At 39.2% G+C, this 13,839-nt stretch overlaps 1 protein-coding gene across 7 annotated transcripts in view; it reads left to right on the forward strand.

Moving 5' to 3' along the window:
- The window catches only part of TCF12 (transcription factor 12), a 164,453-nt gene that overhangs the window by 80,695 nt on the left and 69,919 nt on the right, over window positions 1–13,839 (forward strand). The window lies entirely within an intron of this gene.

The following is a 13,839-nucleotide window of genomic DNA, read 5'->3' on the forward strand; positions in this document are numbered from 1 at the left end:
GCCAGCTTCCTAGCTGGACATCCCAGTTCAGCATCTCTGATCGTTATCTGAAGTTTTGGAAAGTAAGCAGCTAGAAAGAATCTGCTTTTGAGAAGGGAACAGTAAAAAGGAACACTAACTATTGACCTATGAAGAATCTGTGTTAGCTTAGGACTTAGGATATGGGGTTTCTTTCAGCTTTTCATGCTGCAAATTATAATTTAAGAAGTTTCTCTAGGTTCATTCATCTCTCCCCTGCATACCAGGCTGTATGTGTGGTATCACAGCCGGGTGGGAATTTACTGTGGACTTAAGGACATTGTTGCTTACATTCTTACTATGAAGTCACCTATTTGCTACCGCCACTGCAGTTGGGAAAAGGCAGTCTCAGGAAAAAGCTTGATCTATCTTTGATCTGTCTAGCATTTTTAGTAAAACTTGCTCCGTATTTCAAGTAGAGGAAGAACAACATGTTATCTTGTGCGCTAGTCAGCTAGCGGGTCTCTGTATTTTATTGTCCACTGTTTGGGAAACGCTAGGATAGGAAAATGTGCACCAGTGTTGCAATAAACTTGAAAAATTTAAAGCTGTAGATAAGAAAATTCTTTCCAGGAACTGTCAGGGGAGTTGACTCTTTCTACCAGCTTCTGGACTTCTGATCGCCTCTTTGGCTTCTGAAGGAAAGTAAGAGTCGAAGCCTCAGCAGACACGTAATAAAACCGAAATTTTGGAGATAGCATTTGTGTTCTGTATCAGTGTTTACTGACCCACTAAGGAACTTCTGCAGGACTGCATTTGAAGAATAACAGGAATGTTGTTCTTAGGCTACGGTGATTACCTGCGACATAGATTACACTCCAGTTCATAGTATTCTATGAACATGTAAGTGCCGTGTTGGCAATGGGGAATGTTCTTTGTGTGTGTGCGGTTGTTATTCAGCTCCTGGAAAAGCTACAAAAGCAGGCTTCACTTTTTTCTGATCTTGTAATCTGCAGTGGCCTGTGGGGAGCTCACCAATGATCCACTCTTGTTAATGGCTTAGTGTGAGCATGTTATAAAAGTCCAGTAGGTTGTCAGTAGAAAGGCCATCAATAGAAATTTATTAGGAGTCATGCCTGAAAGTGAATTCCACTGGCCTCTGACAGTAAGCTGCTGTAACGCTCTTTGATCCTGAAGGGTCTGCAGAATCTCAAGTTGAAGTCGGTGGTTTGGGTATGAAGAGCAATAAATTTTTTATTTTTGTTTTGCTAATGATTTATTAATAAATACTGCTGCAGTCTTTGGATTAATGTTTTTCTTTATTGAGATGTATTTTGAAGGAGCTTGGTTGGAAAGGGAGCCTTGTTCCATTTTAGTATAAGGAAATGCCTTTAGTTTATATTTCCCGTCTGATTATTTTCGTGCCGATGTAGAGGTTTCTCGCAAGGCCGTGGACCGGTTTGGTTGCTGATGTGCGGCAGCTCCATCTGCAGCGCGATTCGAGAGCCTGGGGACAGGAGGGGGAGCTCTCGGCACGGCAGCCCTGTGCCGAGCGGGCAGGGGCAGGACGGGGAGCGGAGCACCGCGCGGGGGCAGGAGGTTGCCACCGCCTCCCTCCCCTCCCGCTCTCACTCGTCTTGGAAAGTTGTTTTCGTAATATTTCGGTAGTTCAGTGCGAAGGTTTGTCTCCTTCGTGTCCCTAAACACGCGCACGCTGTGAGCCAGGACTTTGTTTCTTCGCCTGGAGAAGGGGGTGTATCATTACTCTGCTCTGTAGCGAAACCAGAAACGGATTTCAGCCTGCATAATGTAAAGAAATTAGTTTCTAGCTTAAAATAGCACTTCCCTTAAGTTGCAAATGGGTTATTATTGACATGTTCCATTTTCAGTGCTTTCAGAGGTCCTGGCTGAATTTCTTAAAGCCTGCGTTGAGTAGACCGAGGTGATGCATCCTCCTTTGTCAGATTTCTCTGTAATCAGCCTGCAGTCCACCAATGTACAGTTTAAATTACACGAGCAATCCCTGCTGAATTTAGTACATTTTTATACTTTTAAGTACTTATTTGCCTTGTAGCTCTACTGAATTAGTGCCTAAAAATGCTTCTTACAAATGCAGAGCATTGTTTAGGTTTTGTTTTCAGCATGGCTTTTAGAATCAGACCGATGGGATTAAGTCAAGGTGTGTGTAACAGCAGTGTGCTTACCAGTGTGAAAAGGTGAGTGACCTTGTACTTAAACTGCATCTCAAACAGATGAAAAGCTACCTAATATGGGGCAGGATTAAATTATTAGCTAATACGAGTTTTCTATCTTCCCCTAAAGCAAAAGCCTGTGTCTCATGATACCTTTTGTTCTTAAGAAAGGTGTGTGCTTTAATGCTTCTTTTGGGGAGTGAAGCAGCACTGAAAGCTGATGAGTGCCGTTCCTTGTTTCTGAATTGCCAATGTGATTTTCTCTGTCTATGAGTTTTAAATGGTCCCTGTAATGTTCTTCTTGTGAGTTGGAATTATAACAGGGAACAAAGTTTTAAATTCTTGGGCCAAAAATTTCTTCATAACTGTGGGGCAAATGACGCTGTTACCAAAGCCTTGTTTCTGGTTATATACTTCGTTCAGTAATTTGGAAGACTTTGCATTAGTATCATTACTTGCAGAACTGAATTACTTTTCATTTCAAGACAGAATACCAGCAGGGTTTGAAATGTTTGAGTTTGGCAAGAAAGGGCTTGTCTGTAAAACAATGAAATTGCGTTGGGAAAATACAGTGCCTGTGTTCAGCTGAGGCAGGCTGAGGTACACTGCGAGCTGTTGTGAGCTGCAGCTGCATTTACCATCAAACATTGAGTCGGTGCCGATGAATGTTTTGTTTTTAGTGTCATGGAAACTGTGAGCCAAAGAATGGATATTCTATTAATCTGGGAAAATAGCAGTTCACTGCATAAAACATCAATTGCTTCCAAAGGAGTTCTTAAAATAGACTTTGTGAAAATAACCCTAAAAGTAAAAGTGCAACAATTTAAATCACCTCAGTACTACTTTGTTTTTCTATTAGAATATACATGTGAATTAAATTAACATAGAAGTAGTGAGGGTGTTAAGATACAACGGTAGCCTGGAACTCCTACAACAATGCGATGTTTTACTGTGCACTTTTAAATCTAAAAATGGAGAGGTCCAGACATTTCAATAGCAGTTTTAATCCTTTTTATTACCTTTCCTCAAATGGTTTGCTCAAAGCAGAATAGTTTTTGTCATCATTCAGAATCATTTACTGTTTCATGCAGCATAGTGAAAAATCGTAAACTCACTGCAGAGAGCAGGTATGCAAGAGAGTGCTCTCAGGGGCAGAGAAGGAAAGATGGTATAGAATAAATAGCGTGTAGGGTTTTTTAGATGCATGAGCATTTTTTCAGAGCCGGTATGTAAAGAATAATTAAGGGAGTTAATTCAGCTGAATTGGAAAGCTTGCATTTCTGGTTTTGCTTAAATTTTTATGTTGGGGGAAAAATAAGTATGAAGTCTCAGTGTAAGAGGTAAAGAGAAACCAGTACAGAAATAGATACATCAAGTCGTTGCCTGCTGTGGAATAAAAAGGAAGCTGAGAAAAGAAATTGGAGGAGCAGAAGTGATTTGATCTGAGTGATGGGAAGTTGGAGGGAGAATTGTGAGTTGCAGGATTTTAGAATTTGGGAATCTGGAATAGATGTGATACCATTTAAAGGAAGGGATGCATCATCATGAGGCTTTGTTCAGTGTCCAGTGAAGGCAGCGGGAATGTTCCTGTTGACCATTTTGCTCTTTAGCTTCGTTCTGTTTCTTAGTTTTAAATATTTTTGATTGAGGGATCCAAAATTGGATGTACTATTTTACATATGGTATAACAAGTGCTGTGTAGAGGTGGATAATCACTCCCTTCCACTTGCTCTCCCATGTGCTTTTCAAGACTACCAGTCCTCAGCAGACTTGGTCCCCAACCTGCACCATTGCAATGGGTTAGTCTATTCTAGGTGCAGGGTTTTACATTTATTGTGGTTGAATTTTATGAGGTTCCTGTTGGTCCAGTTCTCTAGATAATCTGTGTTCCCTTGAATGGTTGTTCTGCCTTCAGGCATGCTAACTGCATCCCCCAAATTTGGGCTACTGGTAAAGACTTCAAGCAGGAGAGGTTCCATATACATGGTATAGTTGTTAATGACAAAATCAGAGATGGAGGGAGATTGATAAAAGCATAAATTTAGGTTGAAAAGCAACTGCATGAGAAGTAAAATAGGTGCCTGAGATGCTGAGACTTAAATGAGTAACTCAAGAGAGAGCAGGATCAAGAAAAGCCTTTTTCTAAGTGTTTATCACTGTTTAATATCAAGAAGTAATGTGTAGTTGAGAGCTTATAGCAGAGATAAGGGCTAGATACAAAATGGGAAAGTGTCTTTGAAATTAATCCCTGTTTGTGTATGAAAGGCTTCTATAATAATGCGCAAACTGCACAGTTCCCATTCAGTAGCACAGGAATTGAAGTACGAGCAGGTAAAATAGATGAAAAGATACAAAACCCACACGGTTTTTACTTGCACTCTTTAACAGTATTTAGGCTGAGAAGGAAGATTTTCACTTTGCAACTCCTTGAGTTATGGTAACATTTTCCTAGCCCCAAGGTAGACATTTTGAGCTTTCCTGTTCAGTGCCTGGGAGGATTTGCAAGGGCTGGTGTGCCTCTTGCAGAGATGCTGAGGCTGGCCAACAGGAAAGGTCACGATAATGGTGGACCACAAAAAGCTTCTGTAGCCACCACCCTCCTCCCCACGATAAATCTAGTTAAAGAGCAGGAGGCTGTAGGGCCTTGTCTCAATCCTGCAGGCATCTTTTTGCACTTGGCTGAATAAAAAGGCAGCTTGCTTCGTTACATGCAGTTCTGAGCGCTCCAGATCAGTGACCTGTCTTCAGTTGTTTCAATCTGCCAACAAGCTCTGAATTGCCAGTAACACATTTCGATTGTCATGTTGATGGGGTAGAGTGGAAGTGTGTGTGTAAATCTAGGGACAAAGTTTGAGTCACTGAAAAATATTCAGTGATGTTCTTCTGTTCACAGTTGCATTTTAAAACTTTGTCTGGTGCCTGGCTTTTACTACCTTAATGCATTATTATTTTGGAAGAGTAATTAGATTATGCCTTTAAATTGTTCTTCTAAAAGTAAGCCAGTGCTGATATTTGAGAGAACTCCTTGGTTTATATATATTAAAAAAACCCCATTAGTCCTGTTGGAGTTGGGTTATCTAGATTGGCCGATGCCAAAGTGCAGAATGTTAGCAATTGCTTTTCCATCTTCCTTGTTGTCGAAATGGAAAATATTTCATCATTCTGCGTTATCATTTCTATAAAATAATTACCAGTACTGCTGTGAGTATTCTTTTTGTTCGTCACATGCTGAGGAAAAGTGTTTTTGTTACCTGCTTTAGGTCATTCGAAGCAGCCTGGTGATACTTCTAGAAAGCATGGGCAGCCGAGCGGGGAGGTAGTATTTAGTGATACATGAAGTTTTATTCTTTAGCTCACTGAACAGCACACCATGTTCCTTGGTGGCTTTGAATCTGAGACTTGCATTCACCTGGCATGTTATTGTTAACATTTCTTCAGTCCGTTCCCACGGCTGTTGTGATATGTCATGAAGACTTGGTTTTTTTCTTTTTCTATCAAGAATGCCATTTGTCTCACCTCCCAAAACAAACAGCGGGCGCATGTTTTCCTTTGCAACTGCTTTTCTTTGCTTGGGTTGTTTGGTTTGGGTTTTAATGTTGCTTGTTGGGCTGGGTTTTTTTTAGTTGCTGGGTGTTTTCATGTGTTGGTTTTTCTTTGGGGTTTTCTTTTGGTTTTGTTTTAATAACTTCAAACCCCAGCGTTCTTCTTTCAGGTGCCTTGGCAGTAAGGTATCAGTGTTTTCATGAACATATGGAGACATGGGTTGCCTACGGGTGATGGTTTAGAAAGGTCTAATTTTTTGGGGGTGTTTCATATTTTTGTTTGGTTTTGCTTGGCTTTTGTTTTGTTGTTGTTTGGGGCAGGCTTTGGTTTTTTTAATGGGCTTTTTTTGTCTGGTTGGTTGGTTTTGGTTTCTTTTTTAGTAGATAGTTAGAATTTCATTCTCTGTGTTTGTCTCCAGTGTTTGTCCCTGGTACCAGTTTGTCTTTCTGCAACACAGTGATGTTCTCTTCTGCACTTATCGTCAGTATTTTATGGCTTAGTAGGACTGCTTTCAAATTTCTGGACAGTCTAAAGTCCCTTACTGGTTTTGTACTGAAATAAGAGCACCTATTTTAATCTCCTAGCATTTTAGGAGCTTTGTATTAGTTTAAACTGTCTATTTTTTTATGGGGCTTTCATTTCACCTTCTTTCGGCTCAGTGTGCTTGCAAGTAGAGCATGTGAATAGTTATGGATTTCAGCCCCCAAACAGGAGATGACTGCTTTCAAGGCACTGTCCTGTGAGGATTTTCGCTCCTGTTTTAATGGATAATTTGGTCACTCTGTGGTGACTACAGAAATTGCTGTCTTGGAGCAGTAATGCTGGGAAAATGCTTAACATGTTGTTTTGTTTTCATTTGAAGCCTGGTTTAGTATCTAATGGGTGTTCAAGGTTTGATTTTCTTTGTTTTGTTTTGGTTGGGTTTTGTTTGGTTCGTCTTGGGTTTTTTGCAGCCTAGCAGTCTGGAGACTGCAGTTTGGGAATACCTGACAAACATCTGTCTCTGTGTGATGGGGATGGCTGGATTGCCTGTGAAGGGGGAAGTCTGAATAAGTTATGCAAGTCATCCAAATAAGAACTGTACAACAGAGTACTGTTGTATGTGTTTGCCAGCTGCTTAATGGAGGATGGTTATAAGTGCTTTCCATGTTTGTACCCGCATTTATATAGAGAATGGGTGAGGGGGGAAACCTTTGTTGACAAAGCTGGCTTTTCAAGTTTAGTATGAATTAATAGATCTTGGATGGTGAGAGGAGCTGTGGATACATGCAGAAGTAACTGTTTTTTAATTTTTATATCATTATATATATATATATATGAAGTAATTTAGCAATTTGTAGTAAGTAGTATTCCAAAATGATCTTTTAATCAGAAACAGGTGTAGCATTTTGTTGTAAAGTGTAGATTCTCTATTAATTTCCAATTAAAAAATCCTCTTCCCTTTAGACTTAATAATGTGCTTGATGTTCAGAGTCACTGACAGAGGCTGAATAACTTCTGTCATTAGATCTGAGACAAATTCCACACCAGGAGAGCAAGGAATGCTTTTCAAGTTAGTTGAGAGTAGCAACTTCATTAGTTTGGGATGAGATTGGCAAGATGGCGGGCACATTTTAATAGTCAAAGGGAAGGCACATGGACACTATAGAAATATATGTGGTGGATAGGTGAGTAAATGCATGTGATAAAATGCCTTCTTGTCAGCAATTTGAAATGTGTGTGCATTCACATGCATTTTTGGTGTGGTTATTATTTTATGAATATTTTACATACCTGATTTCCCTCATTTTTAGTACATTTTTGTACATTTTGCTGGATGTTCTCTCTATGCATAGCAGATGTTAATGTGTTACTAGAGCGGTAACATTATTTATGGTAAGGCTAGCCTAGAGGAGACATAGCAGTGGAGAACTGAAATTAAATATACTACACAGCTATTCAGGAATTATTTGGTTCACAGATACTTACCCACTTAGGTTTGGAGGAGGAGGATAAGGAAGTTCTTTCTTCATGTAAGAGGTTTGTGCTCTCTCTGTCCCCTTGCTTTCAGTTACTCATGTGCATCTTCCTGTTGGAGACTTCAGTCTGTTTTACCCTTGCTAACATTTGATGTGTTATTCAGCACAGTGTAAGCCTGGTAAGTGGAGGGACAGGAACAGTACTGAGGAAGGGGAGCCATCATGGATCAGCCACTGGTGGAATAGAAATGTTCTCGGTTTGACATGAGCGTGTAAATTACAAGTTCATAGGTTCAGTCCAAATAGAATATGGAATTTAGTCCACCCTTACCTCCTGTGTAAGTACGTAAGAGCGTTAATAAATTGTTTTTTTACAGTACAAGATCTGTGCAGTGCTCTGCAAACTGACAAAATATTCCATCTTTTCTCAGAAGTACTTACAAATCAATGGGATGAAAGTGTCAGAGGCATGTCTTTGGGAAGCAGGTTCTTTAATACCACTTCACACACTGACATTTCTTTTTAAAATATTGTATTAAATGTCTGGTAAGATATCCCGTGGCTTCCAAGTTTAACATTGTAATATGGTATTCTCGAGATTTGCTGCCTGGTCAGTTCAGTCAGTAGAATTCTTACAGTGAAAGACATCTGCAAGTGCCCGCACAAGTATAAAAGAATTTAGGAACTTTTCTGATCTTTGGAAAGTACTATGAAAAAAAAAATAAAAAGCCAAGCTTTTTTCCCAGATGATCCTGTCCAAACATCAACAAAAACAATAAATTAGTGTTTGCTGTCTTAAAGATTGTACCTAAATTTCAGCAGTTATAATGGGAAGTTGATTCCAGGTGAGTCCAGCTTCAGAATTTACATATTTTGGGTCTTTTAGATGGGAAAAAATAAGGCAAATAAGCAATAGGACTGGATAGCAGAAGTACAGTGCTATCTTAAAAATGAGAATTTATGGCATGGAGAATCCTAGGAGATTTCTGGCAGACCTGAGACTGGACATTTTAATCCCATAAATCTTATTCAAACTTGCAGTATTTTGCTTCTTGCAGATCATTAGAATTGTTCTGTAGGATCGTGATCTTTCAAAATTTTGAGCAAATCTGTAGACTTAAAACCCAGCTTTGCCTTAACCTTTCCTTCCCCTGTCTGGGAAAATTGGTTTTAGAAGATGTCACTATATGGGGGAGAAATCTCAAATAATGTATTCTTTTTTTCCATTGGTCATAGTCTGTACATACCATTTCCTTATCCATACTTCAAAAACACATAGACCAATGTTCGTGTGATTACCTGTATAGGCTGCATTGGCGGTCATCTCTTGGACTTGGCATTCCTGGTTTAATACGTTCAGAATTTTTCTTCAATTACTTTAATGCAGAATTTTCCAGTAACATTTTTAATGCATTAATTACTCATTAATCTTACGTTTCAAAACTTGTATTATGTAGGTTTGCTTTATTAAAAGGTAAAGAAAGTGTGGATGAGTTTGCTAGACTTCAAGGGTTATTGATTGGAAAACTGCTCGCAGTCAGAAGACTGAGTTAAGATGGAGCGTAATGATGAGATAAAATCCTAGGTTAGGAAAGTGATTACAACTGGGGGACCTGCTAATCACTGACCTCTGTAGGGATCCTGCAGTTCATCACTAATCTCGCTTGCACTTGGCATTTTCCTGTGTTGCTGCTTCATTGTTCATAGCTGAGTGAGTAATTTGGCTTGGGATGAACAGGAGGAGGGTGCTGCAAGTCCAGCAGCTGCACTTGTTGGCACTGGCTTGTTAAACATCCTCAGTGTAGCCAGCAGCGTGCTTGGCACACATTAGCCAATAATACTTAAATTGTTGTGAAGAGAATAGGAGGTCACTTCTTTTAAGCGCTTTCTTGAAATTATGTTGCTTCAGATCTCGTTTTGTTTCCATGAGTTCTGGTCACAAGTATTGTAAGGAAAAACGTGTAATATTCTTCTATATATTCACTAATATATTCACTATTATATATTATTCACTATATATTCACACACAGACACACACAAACGTATGTGTATTGAGTACCTTTAAAATGTTAGAGATAAGATTGTAGGTATAAGATATTAAAACTGACAGCCTCTATTAATAAGTAGGCCTATATAGCAGTAGAAGAGGAAGGAATTATTCCTCTGGTGCTGTGGGAAATGTCTAGATATGTAGTAAAACTTTTATGGCTCCATGTGTCAGTCTTGCCTCTGAGAGGGCGGCAGCACGCCAAATCCTGGGAGTGAGGCTGGTTTTGTGTTTTGATCAAGTGTAATCTTTTCCTCACCATACTGAATGACAATTCATAATTGCTGAATAAGAGTTTTTAACAGCAACAAAAATAAAAATAAAGAATGGGTCTGTACTGGGGGCAGCAAGGATGTTCCTGTATAAACTTGCCTGCTTCTTTCTATTTTGTGGTACGTTGGAAAATGATACTGAGAGTTTTAGACAAATGTTTACTTTGAATGTTGTTCTTAAATCGTCCATATGCACCTGTTAATATGGCCTTTACAGCTTGTTTGTTATTATATTGGATCTGCATATGAAAAATCATTTGAATGTATTCTGTGACTTAACAAAGCCACGTACTTTGTTGCTGGAGTCTTTGTTATTGGGTGTGGAAGGGGAGAAAGCAATATAAAAATTGATTTCTAACCAAATTTACCAACAGCAATTTAATAACTTAAAAAAACCTCAACCCAAATGAAAAAAGCCCACAAAAAGTCCTCAAAGATACCAGCAACGTTTTGTTACAGACTTGACTTTTGGATATGCTATCTGTTGTGGCCAGTTAAGTGTTTTCAATGATGAACTGATGATTAGGAACTCTAAAAACAGGCCTCAAGATTTGCTGAAAGATGATTCTCTGTACAAGTAGGGCAGACATACTTCATGTCTGACAAACAGAGCAGCTGCCAGCTGTGGTCACGGTGGTATTTATACTGGATGATAAACATGGATTCATTAAAAAATTTTGGTGCTTTCCATATTGGCACCTAAATGAATTTTTAGCGATACATACAAAGATCTTCATTCTGTAAAGGGTTAATTCTGTGAGAATTGGAGTGATTTTTTGTAGAGTTATGTTCTGTCATACTCTCATAAACCAAGCATTATCTAGAAGTGGTGGGAAAAGGCTGGTTTACTACTGGCAGGCATTTATAGCACATTCACTGAAGTAGTCCTCAACTGAGTTTATGTAGAGCTGTTTTCAGCTCACTATCACTTTGCATCTTGCTGTTTCAGTTCATTCTGTGTTGAGAGTATTTAGTCTGCACAGCTGTTATACAGATAGATTTATTGTGGAAGACAATTCCTTGTGTGGTATTTGAAAGCTATATTAAGTTGTGAGCATATCATGTTTAGACAAGTGATTGCAAGAGAAGAAAATTATTTACTAAATACCTATTAATGTTTGATTTGGTGCAGAATGTGTCCAGGCTGTAAGTTTATGAAGTCAGGAAATACTTGTGATTAAGAATGCTTCGTGGGATTTTCTTGTTTGGATGTCTTTTAACTCATAGTCCTCGGGCTTTTAAGCCTGTTAGGAAGCGATTAGGTCAGGGAAGGTTTTGTTCATGAAAACACATGAAACATACTAAAGAAAAAAAAAGAATACAAATTCATGCCGAGTTCAAGTTCAGAGATTCAAATGCCTTGTGAGCTGATCTATGCAGATGTAAGATTTCTGTATGCAGCCAATTCAATAAGTTTTAGATGTCCATTGCTTTAGTTCAGATCTGGTTAAAAGACAAAACTCTGGGGTATTGAGACACTGTGTAAGCAAGGCTTAGATTTTGCTTCTAAAATGACAGCTTCTTTCTGAAATGTGTGAGTTAGGAAGTACGTGATCAGGTGATGGAGAGCTGTACTGCACAAGGCTGATGGTAACCGGTGGGGCTGGGAAAACTGGCCCAAGTTGCTTTAATTCTCATGAATATTTTGTGAAAATAGAATCTGATGAGGAAATAAATTTCATTTGGGCATTGCTTTACCTTCCCAGCTGGTATGTCTGCACACTGCCTTACAGTCATGTTCACACAAACCTGTGCAAAGGAAAAAATTCAGGGAGGATTTTGTCATTTGACGGTGTTTTTGCATAACCCTCTTGCAGTTAATGTCAGATGCTGTAGTGAGTTTCCTCGTGTCTCCTTAAAGCTGATCATTAGTGTTTCTGAATTTCCAGCTGTAATAAAGAAAGGTGCTATTGCCGTCTGCGCAGTGAGCACTTGACTAAGACAAGAGGTGAAGATGTGATTGGACAGAGGTTAGAATATGCTCAACAGCAAATCTTGTGGGGTAAACCTGCAAGACGTTTCAGGGTCTGCTTTGGCTTTCAGTGTCATAAACACCGGTACCCTGGTAAGTTTGGTTTTTGCAGACATTATGTATGGGACCTACCTGTTTGTTAAACCAATGAGGAAGTGTCACCTTCTCAAAGTCGGCATTACCTGCTTTTAAGGCACTTGGCTCACTGTGCGGAGTAGTTGCTAAGTATTTTTCTATTGATAAGTAAACACTACCTGTGACGTTTGCTTACAAGGCTTTAAGTAGTGACAGTATCATCCCGCCTAGGCAGGAGCAGCTGAAGTGTGTTGAAATGACAACAGGCAATTTGTAGTCAAGACTCTTTCACTTTTGGACTGTGTTGATAGTGAAACCATCCTGTGGTACAGCCAGACACCAGCATGCTGGGAAACCTCTGATACAGTATCAGTGAAGCTCCAGGGGCTGTTGATGGAGTCCTTCCTCTTTTCCCATGAACAGCACAACAGATGTGCTTTAGCAGTGTCCAGGATAGCTCACCTTCTCTCTCCTATGCTTCTGCTTTGCAAATATGAAGACTGCTGCTATCACAGTGCTCTAGTCCTGCAAAAGGGACAGCACAGTCCGGTTCCACTTACAAGGGAGAACCAGGAACAGGACTTGAGTGTGGGCTCAACATGTATTTCTGTCATGTGTGCCTGTTGGTTTTTATTGTTATTTAAAATTGTGTACCTTTAACATTGTGACACTATTGCAGGTTTGAGAGTCATATCTAAGTGCTTGCACTGGGAGTGTGTTTGGAAGACTCTAAGAAAGTCACTGTCTTGGTCCTAGGTTGCTTCCCAAACCCTTCACTGAAAAACTTAGCCATTTGAACACAGGTTAAATATTAATTGGCTCCAGATCTGGGTAAATATTTAGGCAGTGCAGCATCAGGCACCCTTGACTTTTCTTGATTATTTCTTAGAACCAAATTTTGTATAGATTGGGCTATTCTAGTAAGCTTTTTTCCTAGTAGTAGGAACCTGCCAAACTTTCAAAGTGAGAACATTTGAATAACGTGATTTTATGCGTTCTTATCTACCAGTTTCTTGCTTGCTACGCAAACCATAATTTAAATCATAATTTTTCTAGCATCTGTAATTGACTCTTGTACAAATATTTGTTTCAAAGCCTGCCCTGGAATACTGCATATTTCAGTCAAAGTTGTTTATCATGTGGTACAAGATTCTCATTTTCTGGGAGGAAAATGCTGAGTCTGGTTTAATGTGAACAACGTGATTCATCCTACTTCATATAATTTTGCATACTAGGTATTTTACTTGCTTAGTGCCTGATAGTTGTTAGAGGCAATTTGCTTCAGCAGAAAAATGGGGTTGTTTTGTCCCTTTGTTACAGCAAAGCTGCTATTTTTTAAGGAAACTATTGTTGACCAGCCTACCTGTTATCAAGATGATAACCTTGCAGAGATGTTGTTCCAAGAGATTGAAACTTCCTCTCTGCTTACACAAGATGCACATTTAAAATGAACTATAAACATACCTTAGTTTTTCCTCTTACAAAATGATATTTAGGGAATTTTGGTAGTAACAGAGAAAATCAGAAAAAGCAAAGGAAGTCCTGTTCAAGAAGTGCATTTGTAATAGCATGGAGCTATTTATCACTGAAATGGGAATGTGCAAGCAAGGCTACTTTTTCTTCTTGAAGGCTGAATGGGACATACCTTGTTTAGAAAAGGCAATGCCTAGTTGGGTAATATGACATCCATTTTCAAATAAATTGGTATTGTAGTGTATTAATGATTACCTCTGGGTAAGAGTGACTGGTGTTATGGGGTGTTCCTTAGTTCTGACGGTGTCATAATCAGGGCAAGCATCTACGCTTGGTGCTTTCCATTACA

The sequence above is a fragment of the Lathamus discolor genome, chromosome 8 (assembly GCF_037157495.1).
Source record: "Lathamus discolor isolate bLatDis1 chromosome 8, bLatDis1.hap1, whole genome shotgun sequence".
Lineage (NCBI taxonomy): Eukaryota > Metazoa > Chordata > Aves > Psittaciformes > Psittacidae > Lathamus > Lathamus discolor.